This window comes from Schistocerca serialis, chromosome 4 (assembly GCF_023864345.2).
Source record: "Schistocerca serialis cubense isolate TAMUIC-IGC-003099 chromosome 4, iqSchSeri2.2, whole genome shotgun sequence".
Lineage (NCBI taxonomy): Eukaryota > Metazoa > Arthropoda > Insecta > Orthoptera > Acrididae > Schistocerca > Schistocerca serialis.
Window position 1 is genome coordinate 676,520,209 of NC_064641.1, and position 8,509 is coordinate 676,528,717.

Below are 8,509 nucleotides of genomic sequence, written 5' to 3' on the forward strand. Positions count from 1 at the left end.
GTGCAGACCGCGTGAGACGATGCTTCATCCAGTCCCAAACATGCTCAATGGGGGACAGATCCGGAGATCTTGCTGGCCAGGGTAGTTGACTTACACCTTCTAGAGCACGTTGGGTGGCACGGGATACATGCGGACGTGCATTGTCCTGTTGGAACAGCAAGTTCCCTTGCCGGTCTAGGAATGGTAGAACGATGGGTTCGATGACGGTTTGGATGTACCGTGCACTATTCAGTGTCCCCTCGACGATCACCAGTGGTGTACGGCCAGTGTAGGAGATCGCCCCCCACACCATGATGCCGGGTGTTGGCCCTGTGTGCCTTGGTCGTATGCAGTCCTGATTGTGGCGCTCACCTGCACGGCGCCAAACACGCATACGACCATCATTGGCACCAAGGCAGAAGCGACTCTCATCGCTGAAGACGACACATCTCCATTCGTCCCTCCATTCACGCCTGTCGCGACACCACTGGAGGCGGGCTGCACGACGTTGGGGCGTGAGCGGAAGACGGCCTAACGGTGTGCGGGACCGTAGCCCAGGTTCATGGAGACGGTTGCGAATGGTCCTCGCCGATACCCCAGGAGCAACAGTGTCCCTAATTTGCTGGGAAGTGGCGGTGCGGTCCCCTACGGCACTGTGTAGGATCCTACGGTCTTGGCGTGCATCCGTGCGTCGCTGCGGTCCGGTCCCAGGTCGACGAGCACGTGCACCTTTCGCCGACCACTGGCGACAACATCGATGTACTGTGGAGACCTCACGCCCCACGTGTTGAGCAATTCGGCGGTACGTCCACCCGGCCTCCCGCATGCCCACTATACGCCCTCGCTCGAAGTTCGTCAACTGCACATACGGTTCACGTCCACGCTGTCGCGGCATGCTACCAGTGTTAAAGACTGCGATGGAGCTCCGTATGCCACGGCAAACTGGCTGACACTGACGGCGGCGGTGCACAAATGCTGCGCAGCTAGCGCCATTCGGGGCCAACACCGCGGTTCCTGGTGTGTCCGCTGTGCCGTGCGTGTGATCATTGTTTGTACATCCCTCTCGCAGTGTCCGGAGCAAGTATGGTGGGTCTGACACACCGGTGTCAATGTGTTCTTTTTTCCATTTCCAGGAGTGTATAAGCATGAGTGTAGTTTCTTAACACCTGATGCAGATAAATCGTTGTCTTGTTGTGTGAGCCACTTTCCCACAAATTCATTGACCTCCTCTTTGTTGCAAAACTTTTTTCCTCTTTGAGTGCACCAAACAAATGAAAATGCGAGGGAGCCAAATCAGGACTGTACAATGGATGGAGTAATATCTCCCAAACCCTTTTTTTTTTCAACTGTTTTTTGGGTCAACTGGGCAGCGTGAGTGTGAGCATTGTCGTGTAGCAGTAGCTCACCTTTATGCTTTGTTGTCGAATACTGACGTTTTGAGACTTTGGCTGCTTACAAAATACAGGTTGATTCTTAAAAGAAGAAGACAGCAGCCAGCCACTACTGATAATGCTTTTTATTTGCACAAATAGCGCCGTAACCCGTTTCGAACCGACAGGTTCATTTTCTGACAACTGTTCGCATCAAGATGCAAATTTGTTGAAGTTTGCATAATGTTTTTGACTCTTTAAGCAATGTGGTCGTACACAAAATAAGTGCTGCATATATTCTATGGTATTTCGTGAATACCAGCCAGCAACATTCCAACAAAATGGCGCGCGGTTATCGACGACACCACTATCCCAAGAATCTTTCACCTCAAAAGGGAATGAAGATCCAAAAACTTATGTAAGCTTCTGAAGATGAACCTGTTGGTTCGAAACCCTGGCATTTTGAACCAGAGTCCAAAAGAAAAAGCGTGGATTGGCATTTTGAATCAGAGTCCAAAAGAGAAAGCCTATTTGTGCAAATAAACAGCGTCTTCAATAGTGGCTGGTTGGTGGAATAGTCAATGTAATACCACACCTTTTCTTTTAGATCCGCGGCGTTTTTCTCTCATTGCTGCCGTTACCTTGTTCAGTAACGTCTCTGAGCAGCAGGCACTGTTTATTGCACGCTGACCTTCCAAATAACCACAACAGACGACACCTTGATCATCCCAAAAGATGAACAACACGACTTTTCCCGCTGGTACTTGGGTTGAGAATTTCTTTCGGAAAAGTGGGCTGTTGTGCTTCCATTCCACGCTTTCTCTTTTGGACTCTGGTTCAAAATGGTGAGCCCAAGTTTTATCACACGTTAAAGTCTTGCTTGGAAAAGCGCCACCTTCCATTTCATAGCGTTCTTCCGAGTCTGGACACGCTTTGAGCGTGGTTTCCGTGTTTTGTTGTGTTAACTCTTTCGGGACCCACCTTCCACTTGTTTTGCAGTATTTGACAATTGTTACTCATAACGTTATGAATTGTGCCAACACTTGTCGTAGCCGCTTTTGCTATGTGTTCATATGTTCAACTGTAACACGCTGGTGTTCGCCAATAACGTCATCAGTGCGGTAGTCAAGCAAAGGAGTGGCCACTTCATTGGCAGGCCAGGACACTGCTCATCTATCTCTGACGCTCGACAGTTTTTGAACTGTTCTACCCACTTATAAAAATTTCCGCTGTTCTCACAACTTTCACTGTACGGTAAATCATTCTAGAAAGTATAATGAATTTGTAGTTATTTCGTTATAGACGACTACAGTTGCTGAGGATGGATGAAAAAGAAATTAAATCCTTTTGTGCAGCTGGTTGCTTACTATTTCGTTTGAAAATTTATTTAATCGTACGGCTAGGGCCCCCCCGTCGGACAGACCGTTCGCCGGGTGCCGGTCTTTCAATGTGACGCCACTTCGGCGGCCTGCAGTCGATGAAGATGATTGGATGATGTTGAGGACAGCACAACACCCAGTCCCTGGGCGGAGAAAATTCCCCGACCCAGCCGGGAATCGAATTCGGGCCCAGGGGATTGACAATCCACCATGCTGACCACTCAGCTACCGGGGGCGGACGTTTGAAAATAAAACATTGTAGAAAACAGTTTAGCGGGTTTTTCAGCTTTAAAAAAAATTAAAAAACGAATCACTGAACGTTGTTCAACTACTGTGGAAACTTAAGGCGGACATCCCACCGTTAAAAGCAATATTGAGGTTATAAATAAAACAATTTTTATTCGTCGGCTGCCAATCAAAAATCATGAAATGTACGAAACTGTTCATACAAACTGTTTCATTTCTACGTCAGTTTGTTCCTTTAATTACTGAATGTCTCTCGTAAAAGGTACACATTTCAATGAGTCTTTTGTTACGATACAATTCATAAAGTGTAAAAACACAATCCACTGTAGCATTGCTTCCATCAATAACGCGATTTCTTTTTCATTGATTCGTTACCGATCAAGGCAAACATGCAATAGAAACAAACTTACTCTTTCGTTATGTTGGCTCACTTCGCTTAGGGAGAATGGCTCCATCTACAAGCTGAAAACAAGACGTAAGTCTCTCCTTACCACGGTTAAGTATGTCTTATACAATTGTTGCCCATCACAGTCATATCCGAATCCCATGATGATTTCCTACAATTTTAATATCCTCTGCTCCTGTCCCTTCTCCTTCTACTACTTTTACTTTTTCTTCCCTCCTTCTACACGTTTTCTTTTGCCCTTACTGATTTTTTTGTCGCATGCGCCTCAGTTGTTATGCCCTCGTTACGCCACAGCGTTGAACAAACAATATCTTTTTTCTTCATCGTACTTGTTTCGATGACTCATACCATCATTTGTGGGTTCTTCCTTAATTTTACTATCGAAGAATAAATGAGAGTCATATGTCAGTTGGGATTGCGGTCATATTTATAACAATTTAATAAAGACGTTTTCCTTAACAGCATATCTTATTTGTATACATGCCGTGCAGTACAGCTGATATTTCAGTACTCTTCATCAAGACTAAAAAATTCTCATTCTTCAAGCTGCCCCCGAAAATATTCACCAACATCACGTCAGCTCCTCACGGACTGTCGAGATCGACGTGTATCTCTTATATGGTAGTGCGGTATGGCTCGCTATTAACGCCACATATCGTTCCGGGAAGTCAAGCAGCGTTGTAACCGTCAAGATCCGGTTCTCTTTGAAAGCTGTATTTTCATCTCATACACCGAGAACATTGCTACCGTCGTTTGACATCTACTGATGGATAAAGGTCTCCCCTAGACTTTTCTGTGCATTAGCCCTTCAGTTATATGTTACATTAGAAAAACGAGTAATGAAACGTATGTAAACCATTTTTCTTATTTGTTTCAGGTAAGACGCCGCCACTTTCTCAACTGTCGAAATTCAGATTATGTAAAGGTAAGCCCCTTTCATATGAATACCCCGAGTCAAAATTGACATTGAAATGTTATCTCCGAGTCAAAATTGACATTGCTGTTCAGTTCCGACAACCCTTGCCTCAGAAACGTACATACGAGTAGTTTTCGTACTCTTACAACAGTTTCAATTACACTTGGTAATGACATGCATGTGAGTTTGTATTATAAGACACAATATTGGTAACCCATCCTAGCATCCCTATTTGTGGGGGTGGGTGGGGGGAGTTTATTGTTGCATGTAAGTCAATAATCTCTTTCAGGTATAAGTCGAACAACAAAGGAGAGAACCAACAACCCTGTCTGACGCCGCTTCCGATGCTGCTTTGTATCGACATTTCATTTCCAAAGCTTGTTCTTACTCTCTGTTGTAAACACAGGTTCTGTACTAGTTGTCTCTCCTTCCGATCTGCTACTTTCGTCTTCCAAATATCAGTAAGCGTGTTCCATTGAACCCTGTCGAAAGCCTTTCTCAAATCAATAAAAACAGCATAAATTTCTCTACTTTTCTCAATATATTTTCCCCCTGTGATTCTTAACAGCCCAGTAGCATCTCTTGTTCCTTATCCTCTTCTAAATCGGAACTGTTCCTCCCCAATGCAGTCTCAGCAATACTTTAGCTGCATGAGAAATTAGGACGATAGTCCTGTGCTCTTCGCATTTTTGGTATTACCGTAGTAAGAAAGTTATCAGGCCATTCCCCTTTGTCGTCTCCTTACAAAGCTAGGCTATTTCCTTCGTTCTCCTGTTTGCCAACTCTTCAACACTTACTGGCAAATTATCGATTCCACTTGTTTGGGGCAGTATAGTAATAAGACATGACTGACTGAAAAACTGTAAGACGAAGAAGCGTAACTGGCAGAAGTACTGACAGCATTTGCTTCAAAATTTGACAGAGAGAAAGGAACACGCACTCAAGAGCCAAAACATTATGACCGTTGCCCACAACGAAATTGAATGCCTGGTAGTGTTGCAAACAACGCTGCAAGGAAAGTATATAGCGACGATATGGGCCTCAAATGGGGATACCTACTGACATAAGATAGCTACTCAACCTGGTGGCACTAATGTGCATGTCGTGCAACTGTTTCAGCGTCATTATCGGCCTCATCTTAATGCGGGTGTTAGGCGCCTTAACATGGGGCTGGAGAGGGCGCTGGTGGCAGAGGGCATGCGTCACATTTCAGTGGTGCCAGTTGGGTCTATCAGTAAATCGGGTTTCACTAGGCATGGCCTGCACCTCAATAGGTATGGGAAGGGGAGTATGGCAAAGCTTATAGATGTCAGTGTAGTGGGTGGTGATGGGATCACTCATGAAAAATTCCTGTAGTAGTTGGTGTTAGAGATGCACTTATTTTTAGACTGATGTCAGCTGGTAGGTATACCTGCTTAAAGGAAGTCCCTGTAACTAAGAGCTCACCTTCAGAGGACGTAATGTTTCCGAGTAGGGAAGGAATTATCATATTTCTTCAAAATATAACAGGTATTAGAGATACAGCTAGTGACCTGCTTATAGATGTTGACTCGGAATTATTGGTATATCGAAGCACCACTTAAATAACGTGACAGTTCAGAGGCTTCCTTTACCAGGATACAGATTAGCTGGCTGTTTTCAAGGAGTTCCTTACGTGGTAGGGGAGTGGCTATGCACATGAAAAACAGTATCCATTTGAGTCCATAGACGTATCGCGGCACTTCACTGAACAGATATTTGAATGTTGGGCAGGGGCAGTTGAATTTAGTGAAATTGAACTTCTAATTGTTGTTGTTTATAGGTCCCCTAACTCTGACTTCAGAGCACTTCTGCTCAAGCTAGAGAGGGTTCTTGATTCACTTTGTAGGAAGTACCAGAAATTAGTTATATGTGGTGACTTCAATATAAATTTTGTATATGATGACGCAAGAAAAGGGATGTTGGTAGATCTCCCAAAATCATATGATCTGATGCAGACGTTGTTTTTTGCGACTAGGGTGCAGGGGAACCGTAGCACAGCCATAGACAATATTTTTATTCATTCTTCATTACTAGACGGGCATTCTCTTAGTAAAAGGATGAATGATGCACAAATTTTAACACTAAAAGGCTTTTGTACTCAACAAATGTCACATATAATTACAAACTATGTAGGAAAGTTAATCCAACAGCATTAGAGAGTTTTTTAAACCTTTTCAAGGAACAAGAGTGGCAGGATGTTTATAGTGCCGATAACATAGATGATAAATACAGTGCTTTCTTTAACACTTTTTTCATGCTGAGAGTTGCTTCCCATTGGAACGTTCTCAACGGGGTACTAGCAGTAATGGGCAGCCCGGGTGGCTGACTGGTGGGATATGGATATCATGTTGAATAAAGCGGGAATTATATCAAAATGTTAGTAGTAGTCACAATCAAGCTACAGTAGCCCATTACAAACAGTATTGTAAGGTGCTTAAAAATGTTATTATGAAGGCAAAGAATATGTGGTATGCAAATAGAATAACTAATTCACAGGATAAAATTAAAACCATACAGTCAGTTGTGAAGGAAGTGTCTGGTCAGCAGCACAAGGTCGATGAATATAAAGTCAGTTCTTAGTGAAAATATTTCTGTTACTGATAAGTCAGATATATGTACAGTAATTAACAATTATTTTCTGAGCACTGCTGGTGAATTAAATTAAAATTTAGCTTCTACAGGGAATCATATAACTTCCTTGGCAGATGCCTTTCCGAGATTGATATCTGAAATACTCCTCAGTGATACACACAATGGGGAGATTGAGACAATATTTAAATCACTGAAGAGTAAGGACTCTCATGGATATGATGGAGTGCGTAGCAGAATATTAAAGTACTATGCTGCACATGTTAACCCTTTATTTAGCCATATTTGTAATTTTTCCTTTAGGAAGGGTCAGTTTCCTGAACGATTAAAGTACCCAGTAGCAAAGCCGATTTATAAAAAGGGAGAATGGGATAATATAGACAGTTTTAGACCTATTTCTGTGCCATCAGTGTTTGCTAAAGTTATTGAAAAGGCTGTTAATGTCAGGATATTTGATCATTTTATATCACAAAATTGGTATCAAATGTACAGTTCGGCTTTAGAAGTCCTTTAACAACTGAAAATGCTATATTCTCTTTTCTCTGTGAGGTACTGGATGGGTTAAACGAGAGGTTTCGAACGCTAGGCATATCTTTTGATGTAACTAAGGCGTTTGATTGTGTTGATCACAAAATATTGCTGCAGAAGTATGACTATTACGGAATACGGGGAGTAGCTCACAGTTGGTTCACCGCTTACTTCAGCAGCAGATAGCGCTAGGTCATTATTCACAGTGTTGAGAATGGCTGTGATGTGGGGTCTGAGTGGGGTACAGTCAAATGGGGGGGGGGGGGGGGGGGTTGCCCCAGGCATCAGTGTTGGGGCCACTCCTGTTCCTTATTTATATAAGTGATATGCTCTCTAGTATTAAGGGTAACTCCAAAGTACGTGGGTTGGAACTGGCGACATGTTGAAAGTGTCCCCAATTATGTATATCAACGCCTGTTTGCAGCTTGGGCGTCGATTTATATACCATTTCATTCTAGAGAAGCTGCACGGTCATCAGTGGCATCTGTTCTTTCGGGAACAGATACTACCTTCATATTTAGTTAAAATATGGCTAACCTGCCATTGACCTTGTGCGAAGGGGACTTGGCAGATTAATCTGCCACGAGTAATGAGTCTGATGGGCAAACATCTATTAGGCGCACTACGAATGCAGTTGTGTGGACATATTGGAAATGTGGGTCTCACGGGGAGCTTGCAAGGGGTAAGTCCCTGCGGGCGCACTATCATCTGTGCCCTCGGTGGCTCAGATGGATAGAGCGTCTGCCATGTAAGCAGGAGATCCCGGGTTCGAGTCCCGGTCGGGGCACACATTTTCAACATGTCCCCAATGAAGTATATCAACGCTTGTTTGCAGCTAGGGTGTCCATTTAATTATCATTTCATTTCTAGCAAAGCTGCATGGTCATCAACGGTAACTGTTCTTTCGGGAACAGATACTACCGTCATATATATTTAAACGGAAACGTCCCTTATATACTGTACGTTTATTTCTGACGATAAGTGCCCCTTTTTGCTTTTCGTATGGGATTGCGACACACATCTTAGGGCATGGAATTAGAGAGAAGTTGTGACGGAGTGGGTAACATGAGGTTTG

The 8,509-nt window shown here is 43.7% G+C and overlaps 1 non-coding gene across 1 annotated transcript; it reads left to right on the forward strand.

Annotated features, from left to right (window-relative positions):
- The first annotated feature begins 8,146 nt into the window (after window positions 1-8,146).
- On the forward strand, window positions 8,147-8,221 carry Trnat-ugu (transfer RNA threonine (anticodon UGU)). Its single transcript has one exon. It is a non-coding gene; the product is annotated as a tRNA-Thr (tRNA).
- Window positions 8,222-8,509: the final 288 nt, after the last annotated feature.